The following is a 12255-nucleotide window of genomic DNA, read 5'->3' as shown; positions in this document are numbered from 1 at the left end:
TCATTTTTTTTTTCCGTTATATCGTTGTTTTTTTTATAAAATTGCATCATTCTCTAATAATTGCAGTTTACACACTACTCAGCATTCTAAATTATTTTACAGAGCAGGCAATTGAACTTTTGAACTGTCCTCTGCAGAAAAACAAACAATACAGTTAGAAACACTTGAAATAATAAGCTTCAGAAGACAGAGCTCTCTGCAAAATAAAGTCGAGGCGCTCAATGGCTCTTTTGCATAGATAACAACTGGAGTTTCTTAACTTTTCCTGTACTGGAAACAATATTAGACTTATGTCACTGCTCCTAATGTTTTATTTCTTATCTGTATTACACATACAAATCATTATACCATATATTTTTTTCACTTCAGTGTCTCTTTAAGGTTACATTAGACAGACTAAACTCTCAAAATACATACAGGGTGCATTTCTGTATATGTTTTCCTTCTGTCCTGTGCAAGAGTTCAGGTCCACTTAAAATAAAAAAAAATCACTGGTGTATGAAACAGTATGGCCACCAGATGGCGACCTATGCCTTCATGTATTCATACAGCATACAGCAACAGAAGTTGCAGTCTGTAAAATAGCTAGATTGCTTCCAATACAAGTACTGTATTCACAGTCAGACATAGATCATGTCAGGCTCAGCTCCTTGTTTTTTGGATGTGTGTATTTATCTGGGACATGGCAATGCAGTACTTAACGCTACGCGTTTTAAAGTGACTCAGACATTTTGATAAGTTTTGTGAAAAGAATATACAAACCGTACCTGGGCTATGCCTATAGAGGGCAGCAGAGTATTTTGCTTACTCAGTTCCTAATGTGATATCTAAATTTTAGTGTACTGCTACGGTGCCCATATACTCGATATTGTGGCCTGATCGACTGTCTGGTTTAATAATCTTATTAAATCATCAACATTGCAACATGGCCGCCTAATCAATCTTCCCTAAATCGGTCGAATGTCGATCAATTGGGAAAGTCGGAAAAATCTTGTTCTGTGTTTTATCTAAGTCTAGGCTCGTCTAGGGAAATAGTTGCATCATGATTCGGGAAAAAAAAAAGATTTAAAAAAAATGTAAAAACACAGATTAAACTTAACAAAACTCAAACATCTTAAGACATAGTTATAGTGATTGAATAGCAAAACCACCTCGTACCGTACTTGCCTAAACTCACCTACCACCTTAAACCTCTCCTACCCCCCTCCTACTCAGTATATTAACCCATATCTCTGAACACGCGTACAGCCAAAAGCGGGGGTACATCAAAAAAGGGCGTCGGGGAAAAAAGGGCGCGTGGTGTAAACGATAAACAGTATTATCGTTTATTGAAATATTGTGTAGAATTTCGTTTAGAAATAGTGTTTTAAGAATTTATAAATCACTAAATAATGTGTATGAGATCGGCAATTCTTAAAACGTTAATCTTCCCTATTTGTAAACTGAAACTTATTTTAACGTTTGTTAAAAACCCTCCCTGTACCTCTCCCTAACCCCTACACCCCCTGTTGGTGCCTAAACCTAAGACCCCCCTGTTGGTGCCTAAACCTAAGACCCCCTTGTTGGTGCCTAAACCTAAGACCCCCCAGTTGGTGCCTAAACCTAAGACCCCCCTGTTGGTGCCTAAACCTAAGACCCCCCCTGTTGGTGCCTAAACCTAAGACCCCCATGTTGGTGCCTAAACCTAAGACCCCCCAGTTGGTGCCTAAACCTAAGACCCCCCCTGTTGGTGCCTAAACCTAAGACCCCCCAGCTGGTGCCTAAACCTAAGACCCCCCTGTTGGTGCCTAAACCTAAGACCCCCCTGTTGGTGCCTAAACCTAAGACCCCCCTGTTGGTGCCTAAACCTAAGACCCCCCTGTTGGTGCCTAAACCTAAGACCCCCTATGGATAATAATGTTTTACAGACATTAATAAATAAAAAATGTAAATAAAAAAATGTAATTAATTTTTTGGGGTGGATAATGTTTTAGAAATGTTTTATAGATAGTGATTTAGTATCTTTATAAACGTTATTCGTCACGGGCTGATTTTGTAAAGTTAAATCATCACAAACATAGTCATAAATCCTTAAAATTCTCCGGGCGCCGTTTGTTAAAACGTTAATAATCTCGGGCGCCTTTTTCTCCCTGTTCGGCGCCCGATATATATATATATATATATACATATACCGTATATACTCGGCTATAAGTCGAGAAATTTTGGACTGACTCAAAGTATAAAAGTGGGGGGGTCGCCTTATACTCGAGATAGTCCAAAATTTCCCCACTTATAGCCAGGAATAGGGGAGGCACCTCTTTCTCTCCCCTTTCCTGTAATACATAGCAGACAGCTTACTGAAAATCCCCCTCCCTCCCAACACCATGCAAAGGAGCCTCTTGTCACTATCTCTCCCCCCTGTGTAATCGCTAAAGTGGAAGCTTCTCACTCACTAATCCATCCAAGCGTTTCTCTCTTCTCCCTGTAGTCACGCTGGCTGGGCTGTGTGTGCATCAGCTCACAGCTACGGGTCCCGGCGATGTCATGTGACTTCATGTATCACATGACATCGCTGTAGCTTATACATACAGCCCAGCGTGAATACAGGGAGAAGAGGGCTGCGTTCGGATGGATTAGTGAGTGAGAAGCTTCCACTTTAGCGATTACACAGGGGAGAGAGATACTGTAGAGACAAAAGGCTCCTTTGCGTGGTGGTGGGAGGGAGGGGGATTTTCAGTAAACTGTCTGCTTTGCAGCGCCGGGATATCTCAGTGAGTGATGGCTTCTGCTTCAGAGATCACACAGAGGGGGGAGAGGTAGAGAGAAGAGGCCTTTTTGCATGGTGGTGGGTGGGAGGGGGGCTTTTTAGCAAGCTGTCTGCTTACACTGCTGGGAAGAGGAGACGGGATAGCTATTGCCCACAAGTGACTGCACAGGCAGGGGGGCACAGGGGCCTCACAGCAGGAGCCACCCAGCCAGCAGGACACAGGGGCCACCCAGCATGAGCCACATAGCCAGGGGGACACAGGGGCCACACAGCCAGGGGAAACAGGGGCCACACAGCAGAAACCACACAGCCAGGGGAACACAGAAGCCACACAGCCAGTGGGACACAGAGGACACACTACTAGAGGGGCCATACAGCCAGGGGGACAAAGGGGCCACACTGCTAGAAGGGCCACACAGCCCTTAACTTTGCTGTACAGACTTATACTTGAGTAATTAATCAATTCCTGTTTAAAAGGGTCAAATATTGGGGTCGACTTATACATGAGGTCGACTTGTATCCGAGTATATACGGTATATATATATAAATATATATACACACACACACACGTTATGTATGTATGTGTGTGTGTTAATACATGTATGTACATTTATTTTTTTATTTTTTAATTCATTGCTTCACATTTTTTTTAAAAAATGACTTTTTTTAATCCCTTGTCCTCCATGCAGGCTGGGATAGCCAGAATGCGGAGCCCCGGCCGACTGGGGCTTCGCACCCTGAGCTATACCAGCCTGCATGGTCCATGGTATGGGGGCCTCTGGAGGAGAGGGGCGACCAAGCCTCCCCCTTCCCCCCTTTCCAATCCACGGACAAGGGGCTCTTCCCCACCTCCGGTGCCCCAGGAGGAGGTGGGGGGAAGACTCCCTGGATAGCGTTTGACGCACGGAAGCTTTAGCCAATCAGAACCTGGGGATCAGGGAAATTCCAGATTAGGCAGCCATATTGCCTCCAACCCCTATAAAAGTAGGAACTGAAAGCTCATAGTTTGCAGAAGCCCAACAATCTCCTGAGAAGACACGAGGCAGAAGCTACCTTCCCACACATGGTTCTAGATGCTGAAGAGATGACAGAGATGGGGTAATATGCTTAATATTCTGGTGATTTACTTTATTAATTTTTCAGCATTAAGTTTTGTTAAAATGTTAGCAAGAAGTTTTTTTAGAAGCTATTTTTATGCTATTTATTTAAGAAGATTACTACAAGTTTTACACAGCTATTATATACACAGCTATTGATACAGATGGGACTATTTTTGATCTTATTCTACATAACACAACTGTTATAGTCATTTCTTTGAATGTACTTAGAAGATTGATGATCGCTTGGCTATAAAGCCTTGATGAGATGGAATACTGTTAGAAGGAAACACTACTTGGAACTGTTCATATTTTGTATACCGTATATACTCGCAAGCAAGCTGAATTTTTGACCCCCAAAAAGGGGGTCAAAAGTTGGGGGGTTGGCTTGCTTGCGAGTCACCTGTAGTCCGCGCTCCCCCCCTACGGCCACCACTATCACCTGAGCCTGCGCCGCACCTTCTATTATTCCCCTCTCCGCTCGTATAGTAATTCACAGCAGCGCGCCCCACAGCGGCTGCTGTGATGATGAAGCAGGAAGCCGTAGAGAGAGAGCAGCTTCCTGTAGCTATGGGAACCGCTTTCTCTCTATGACTCCTGCTTCATCTTCACAGCAGCCGCCGTGGGGCGCGCTGCTGTGAATTACTTTATGAGCGGAGAGGGGAATAATAGAAGATGCGGCGCCGGCTCAGGTGATAGCGGTGGCCGTAGGGGGGGGAGCGCGGGCGCGGACCAAAGGTGACTCGCAAGCAAGCCAACCCCCCAACTTTTGACCCCCCTTTTGGGGGGGTTTAGGTGGGGGCACTGTACTAGCTATTCTGGGCACTATATGGGCACTACCGTCTTTCCCCGAATATAAGACACTGTCTTATATTCTTTTTGGGGAGGAAATATGTGCTAGGGCTTATTTTCGGGGGGGGGCAAGACGCTTTGTGTATGCGGAGGTGTGTGGGCTCTTACCGCACCTCCCTTGTGGCTGTGTCCCCCTCCATTCCAAGCAATTTCTCCGGTGGTGGCGACATGGTATTCAAGCTATTAGGGCGCCCTTTGACCCTCACGTTGCACTCAGTACGCTTTTCAGGCTCTGCGCTGACGCTCCCCTTCCTGTCATAATCGTTCCCCTGGCTGATGCGTCCCAGGCGCACATTGATTATTACATGAGGGGAGCGTCAGCACCAAGCCGGCAAAGCGTACTGCGTGCAGCGTGAGGGTCAAAGGGCGCCCTCATAGCTAGAATACCATGTCGCCGCCGCCGCCACCAGCGGAGGAATTACAAGGAACGGCGGGGGACGCAGCCACAAGGGAGGTGCGGTAAGAGACCACACACCTCCCCATACACACAGCGCCCCCCCCCAGCTAGGCCTTATTTTCGGAGTAGGTCTTATATTTCAAGCATGCTTGAAATATAAGGGAGGCCTTATTTTCGGGGTAGGTCTTATTTTAGGGGAAAGACAGTATACTAGCTATACTGGGCACTATATTGGCACTATACTAGCTATAATGGGCACTATATGGGCACTATACTAGCTATACTGGGACACTACCTACCCATACTGGGCACTATACTAGCTATACTGTGCACTGCCTACCTATACTGGGCACTATACTAGCTATACTGGGCACTATACTAGCTATACTGGGGCACTACCTACCCATACTGGGCACTATACTACCTATACTTGGCACTACCTACCTATACTGGGCACTATACTAGCTATACTGTGCACTGCCTACCTATACTGGGCACTATACTAGCTATACAGGGCACTACCTACCAATACTGGGCACTATACTAGCTATGCTGAGCACTATACTAGCTATACTGGGGCACTATACTAGCTATACTGGGCACTATACTAGCTATGCTGACCACTATACTAGCTATACTGTGCACTATACTAGCTATACTGGACACTATACTAGCTATACTGGGCACTATACTAGCTATACAGGGCACTATACTAGCTATACTGGGACACACTGGGGGGATCACGCGGCCAGCATTTCCTACCCCCGGCTTATATGAGGGTCAGTCATTTTTTTGTTTTTTCAGGAAACCGTTGGGGGGTCGGCTTATATGCGGGTCGGCTTGCTTGCGTGTATATACAGTATATGCTGTATGATAAGCAAATACAATTTTTGATATAAAATCATATACTGAGTGCTCTGATTCATTTCAAGGTATACCGTCAATCTATAATTACTGTTATAGAGGGTTCAGACCCCGCTATGCCGGATTTATATAATAGCAACGCTTTGAAGGCTGGTTCTTTACTGAGTTAGCAATCATGAAAAAGGCAAGAACCGCCAAGGTTTTTGACAGGGGTTCATGGTGGCATCTGCCCGCCCCCCTCCCATAATGAGTATAGGGGTACATAGTACCTCTTACCCATTTCCATTAAGGGTAAATGAATTAAAACCACAACGACAAAAAAAAAGTCCTTTATTGTTCTAAATTAACATAAATAAATACTTACCTGTACCTTTACCTGTACCTTTAGGAAAATGTTCCCTCGCCAATATCCTATATATTTATAGAGATGGCTCGAACCTCCGATTTTAGGTTCGCGAACCTCGAACGCGAACCTCCACAAAAAGTTCGGTTCACGCGAACTTATGTGAGCCATAATAGACTTCAATGGGGAGGCGAACTTCGAAAATTAGAAACATTTATGCTGGCCACAAAAGTGATGGAAAAGATGTTTCAAGGAGACTAACATCTGAGTTTTTGCATGGCGGAGTGGGATACACGCCAAAAGTCCCGGGGAAAAATCTGGATTTGACGCAAAGCAGCGTTTCAAGGGCAGAAATCACATTGCATGCTAAATTGGAGGCCTAAAGTGCTTTAAAACATCTTGCATGTGTATACATCAATCAGGGAGTGTAATTAGTGTACTGCTTCACACTGACACACCAAACTCACTGTGTAACACACTGCACACAGCTGTTTGTGTAGTGACAGCCGTGCTGGACTAATGCGCACCATGGCGAGAGTGCAGGCCGTGGCGGTTTTCAAGCCCATTTGGTCACCGGGCTGAGGTAGCTGAATGACAGAACAGTGACTGTCCAGCTGATCGGATTTGGTCTGTCTACAATGAAGCAACAACCTTATTATCGTGGGTGTGGGTGTGCCCCCCCGGGACACTCATATAGCCAGCGGTCATTGCTTTATTGTGATACGCAAGCCCCTTCACCGCGGCAAGGTAACAATCACGAAGGGGAATTGACACATGTACATGCCTTTTGTTTTGTTGTTGCAGCTGCAGTGCAGCCAGAAAAATTAGGCAGGCATGCACACGCACCAGAAAAATTATTATAGCGGCCGTTGCTAGCAGCGGCCTTAAAAATTCAGGAATCCGCCTGGAGTCCTGGACCCTGTTGGTGGTGGCGGAGAAGGCAGTCAAGTGACCTGCAGGCAGAGATGCTGTGTGGGGAGCGACTTAGTCTTGGGTCAGGCAGTCACACGGCGTGCAGGCAGAGATGCTGTGTGTGGGGACTGACTTAGTCTTCGGGCAGGCCTGACCGTGCTTTGCAGACCAGGCATCCGTGGTCAGATGGACCCTTGACCCAACACTGTGTGCCAGAGATGTCACCACTTGCCTTTCAACATCACGGTACAGTTTAGGTATCGCCTTTTTTGAGAAATAATTGTGGCCTGGTATCTTCCACTGTGGTGTGTGGTTTTGCTTTTGAGGGCTGCTTTTCCTCAGGTGGTCATCCCATTGCAGTTTGTGCTTTGCAATCATGTGCCTTCGTAAGGTAGTTGTCCCTATGCGGGTCTTGGTCTTTCCATGGCTCAATTTTCGGTGGCAGAGTCTTGGTCTTTCCACGGCTCAATTTTCGGTGGCAGACAGTACAGATGGCATTGCTCTCATCTGAGGCAGACACACACAAAAAATTCCACACCGCTGAGCCCTGGGATTATGGCACTTTGGTGATGGCTGCCGACGGAGTGTTAAGTGGGGTGCCAGAATCAGAGCAGGAGGGGGAAGATATGTCACGCTTCTGTGCGGAAGCTGAGGAAGATGAGGTGTTTTGTGTTAAATAGTCAACTATGTCCTAAAAATATATGGGGTTGATGGCACGTGCCTTCTTCTGAACACTGTACTTTGGTCGAGGGCCGCACAAAATCACGACAGCGCGACCTCGAACAGACCTGCCAGGTGGCCTGCCTCTTGTTTTGTCCATATTGGGGGGGATGAAGTGAAAGGTATGCACTGACTTGACCAATGTCCAGGAATCAGTGACAAAGCTGAAGCTGCGCTGGGGCTGGATCTTTCAATAAGACAATGACTCTAAACACTGCTCAAAATCCACTAAGGCTTTCATGCAGAGGAACAAATACAACTGTGAGGATCCGCGTGGCTGCCTGCGCAGGCAGGCAGGCAGCCTTTTGACCACTGTTCAGGTCTGCATTCTGCAGGTCTCTGGAAGAGAGACCTGTTGTCAGTTGTGCAGCTTGCTGCTGAGGAATTTGCATACGTTTGTCATGCAGATTGCCTAGCCACATCCCTTGTGGGCTTGCTTTATAAAGAGCTATGTTTCCCACAGTAAGTTGCTGGTCATAAGAGTTAGTCCTGTGGAACACTCGCCTGGAGTGTCAGCCTTGCTCTTTGTTTGAAGATTAGCCTAGAGTAATTCTTGGGACTGCACTAGGCAGATTTCCCTAGTGCAGTTAGGATTGCTTATCTGTTTTGTTTGTCTGTTGCCATTGTCGTGTCCCAGCGGTGGTCAACAGGAAATCGTTCTGTGTGTCTGGGTGCTAACCGGAACAGCGGTTGTTACTGGTAGCCCCTTCTGATCTGTCTTCCTGGATCGCACTAGCCACTTGCGCTAGTGCTGTGGATCCTTCTGGTCTGCTACTCTGTACTTGGATCGCACTAGCATCTTGCGCTAGCACTGTGGATCCTTCTGTTCTGTCTTCCTGGATCGCACTAGCCACTTTCGCTAGTGCTGTGAATCCTATCTCTCGCTTGTTCATGTTTTCGCGTGTCTGTCTTGTCTGCTACGAACGCTTGCTGGAGGCTCGGTGAGGTAACCGTTAAGCAAGCGCTCGCGTCCTCTGTTTCATGTTTGTCTATCGGTGGTTAGTTAGGCGTGCTTGTCTCTGTTGTGCTTATCACGCGGGGACCGCGCATAAACGCGTGCACTGTTGCGAATGAGTGCGGTGTTCGCATTTAGCTAGCGTTTGTTATTTTCCGTATCTCCTCATTGTATGATTTGCTGTGCCTTTGCTACTCTCTGCTCTGCCTTGCTGTAGCCTTGTGTCACCTCTGGCAATCGCCTCTCTCGCGATTGCGTTCCTACTTCATATTTGCTGTTGTGTATGCACCGTCGCGGGTTGGCGACTAGTTTGGTGCACACACATACCATCTGTCCCTGTGCTCATTCTCATCCACAATCACTTCTCTTGCAATTGCGTTCTCACTTGGTTTCTGTTGTGTGTCCACCGTCGCAGGTGGCGGCTAGATTGGTGGACAAACATACATTCCTCATCTGTGCTTATTCGGTCTTGTGTCGCTGTTAGCAATCGCCATCTCCGGCGATTGCCTTCTCGCTTTGTCTTCCTGGTTGTGTGCTCATCGTCGCAGGGTGGCGACTAGTTTGGTGAACACACATAACCTCTGTCGCTTTGATCTCTCTCTCTCTTTCAGGGCTATCTTGCCCTGCGTTCTTCCCTTCGTACAATTCCTGCCTGGCGTGTGTGGCAGGTCAGAGGAGCTGTTCCAGAATCCAGACTCTTGTTGGAACCTACAGGAAGCATTCACAGGCTGTATTTTCTGCAAAAGGAGGATCTACTAAATATTGATTTCATTTCTTTTTTGTGGTGCCCAAATTTATGCACCTGACAAATTTTGTTTAAACAATTACTGCACACTTTCTGTAAATCCAATGAACTTCATTTCACTTCTCAAATATCACTGTGTGTGTTTCATATATGATAAATGTAACTGACATTTTTAATCGTAGCAACCAACAATTTATGCAGGAAAATCATGAAAATAAACAAGGTCGCCCAAACTTTCGCACCCCACTGTGTATATATATATATATATATATATATATATATATATATATATATATATATATATATATATATATATATATATATATATATATATATATATATATATATATATATATATATATATATATATATTAGCTGATTGCCCGGGTGTGTATTTGGCTGGTTTTTCTGACCCTAACACACAATTACTCAATGAACAAGTTTGTGAGCTTTCCGGTCTTTGACATCAACAATTTGCATTGAAATGAAAAAAATCTGATTGGCTGTTTGTGGCCCCAGTCACCCAATGACCAACTTTGCCATTAACAGTGCAAGAATGGCAGCAATTAAATATTCCCCTTGAAAATAAATTAATTTTGATTTGCTTTTGTAGGCTCCACCCACTTTTATAGATATTAATCCCAGTCACCCAGTGACCAATTGTGCAAAGCTTAAAAGCAATACCATTAACAGTGTAAGAATGGCTGCAGTTTACACTTTCCCAGTGAAGTGTATTTGTCGCCACCCACTGATGACCCGGCATTGCCAGTGTATGTATTTGACTGGTTTTGACTCTCCCCACTTTTTCTAATCCTAATGCACAAACACTCAATGACCACGTTTGTGAGCTTTGGGGTTTTTGACCTCAATAATTTGTATATTCCTACAGAAATTAAACAAATCAGATTGGCTGTTTATGGCTTTGCCCCTCTACAGCATTTGAACCCCAGTCACCCAATGACCAACTGTAGCAGGTTTGAGGCATCTGCTATTACCAGTGTAAAAATGGCAGCAATTTAAATATTCCCCTTGAAAATCAAAAGGTGAATTTTGATTGGCTATTATAGGCTCCACCCACTTTCCTGAATATTACTCTCAGTCACCCACCAGTGACCATCTTTGCAAAGTTTGAGATCCCTGCCATTAACAGTGAAGAAGGGCTGCAGTTTACATGTTCCCAGGTAATGACCCTGCCATTAACGGTGTAAGAATGGCTGCAGTTTATATTTTCCCAGTAAAATTTATTTTTGGCTCCACCCACTTTTTGTAATCTTGACACACAGTCGCTCAATGACCAAGTTTGTGAGCTTTCAGGTTCCTGGCATCAAAAATGTGTGAATGGAAGCAGTTTATCCACCAATTAATTATCCACCAATTAAATCTGTTTGGCTGTTTGTGACCTCGTTCCTTTAGTGAATTTGGACCCCAGTCACCCAATAACCGACTGTAGCAAGTTTGAAGCCTCTGCCATTAACAGCGTACGAATGGCAGCAGTTTAAATAATCCCCTTGAAAATCAGTAGGTGAATTTTGATTGGCTGTTGTAGGCTCCACCCACTTTCTTGAATATTAATCCCATTCACCCAGCACATACACACACATACATACATCCGATTATAACACACACACGCACGCACGCACGCACGCACGCACGCACACACACACACACACACCTTTTTTTTAGAAATGGAAATTTGTGTTTATAAAACTACCATTCTTGAGTTATGAAACGGTAAATAGCGTTTTATGGAAGCCGCGGCTGCGTGGATTTCAAAACGGTAGATAGCGTTTACCATCATTTCCTATGGCGCGCCGGAAAGTTACTTACCGGCAAGCGCTTGGCGCCATTTTCTCCTGTTCCCCTCAACACTGTTGTATCTCTACAATTGTTTCCTTTCTCCCTTTTAGCTTTTCTTCTGAACCTCAGCAAGTCCCATAGCTATTCAGTTAGAGTCGGAGGGTCCTTTTTTTTTTTTTTTTTTTCAAGTTTTGATTACCGTATATACTCTAATACAAGTCGACCTGGTGTATAAGTCAACTCCAATATTCAACCCTCTTAACCACTTCGGTACCCGCAGCCTCTGCCCCCTTAAGGACCAGAGGCTGCTGGTACACTAAAACGATGCATACCGACGAATCGCCGCAAAAATTCGCCTCTCTCGCCAGTCACCCTGCTCTGTCCCCGCCGCAGGCTGCTCTCTCTGCCGTCTCTATGATGGCAGAGCGCTGTGCGCCGGTCAGGAGCCGCTTTCATTGGCTCCTGACCCTGTCACTCAATGTAAGCCAATGGGAACAGCTTACAGTAATGACAGGGCCAGGAGCCAATGAAAACGGCTCCTGACAGGCTCACAATGCTCTGCCGTCATAGAGACGGCAGGGCGAGCGAATTGCGGCGGGAGGAAATCGGCGAGAGTGGCGGGAATGGCGGGGACGCGCGGTGAATGGGACGTAGAGCTTACGTCCAGTCAGAACCGCAGCGCCCCCTGCCCGACGTAGATTTGTACTGCGTCGGTCCGGAAGAAGTTAAGCAGGAATTTTTTATTGACTCAAATATAAGTCTAACCAGCAAAGTTAATGTCTGCACATGGGGCTCAGGAGGGGTTAATGAATGCACTGCATCCAGTT

At 45.6% G+C, this 12255-nt stretch overlaps 1 long non-coding RNA gene across 4 annotated transcripts in view; it reads right to left on the bottom strand.

Annotated features, from left to right (window-relative positions):
* LOC137541395 (uncharacterized) overlaps window positions 1-2505 on the bottom strand; it is a 509076-nt gene extending 506571 nt beyond the window's left edge. For all 4 annotated transcript variants that reach the window (XR_011025150.1, XR_011025148.1, XR_011025147.1 and 1 more), the window contains exon 1: window positions 2433-2505. This is a non-coding gene — a long non-coding RNA (uncharacterized lncRNA). The remainder of the gene's footprint in view (window positions 1-2432) is intronic.
* Window positions 2506-12255: the final 9750 nt, after the last annotated feature.

The sequence above is a fragment of the Hyperolius riggenbachi genome, chromosome 12, assembly GCF_040937935.1.
Source record: "Hyperolius riggenbachi isolate aHypRig1 chromosome 12, aHypRig1.pri, whole genome shotgun sequence".
Classification (NCBI taxonomy): domain Eukaryota; kingdom Metazoa; phylum Chordata; class Amphibia; order Anura; family Hyperoliidae; genus Hyperolius; species Hyperolius riggenbachi.
Note: the sequence above shows the minus strand (reverse complement) of the source record. Positions and strands in the feature narration are given on the sequence as shown.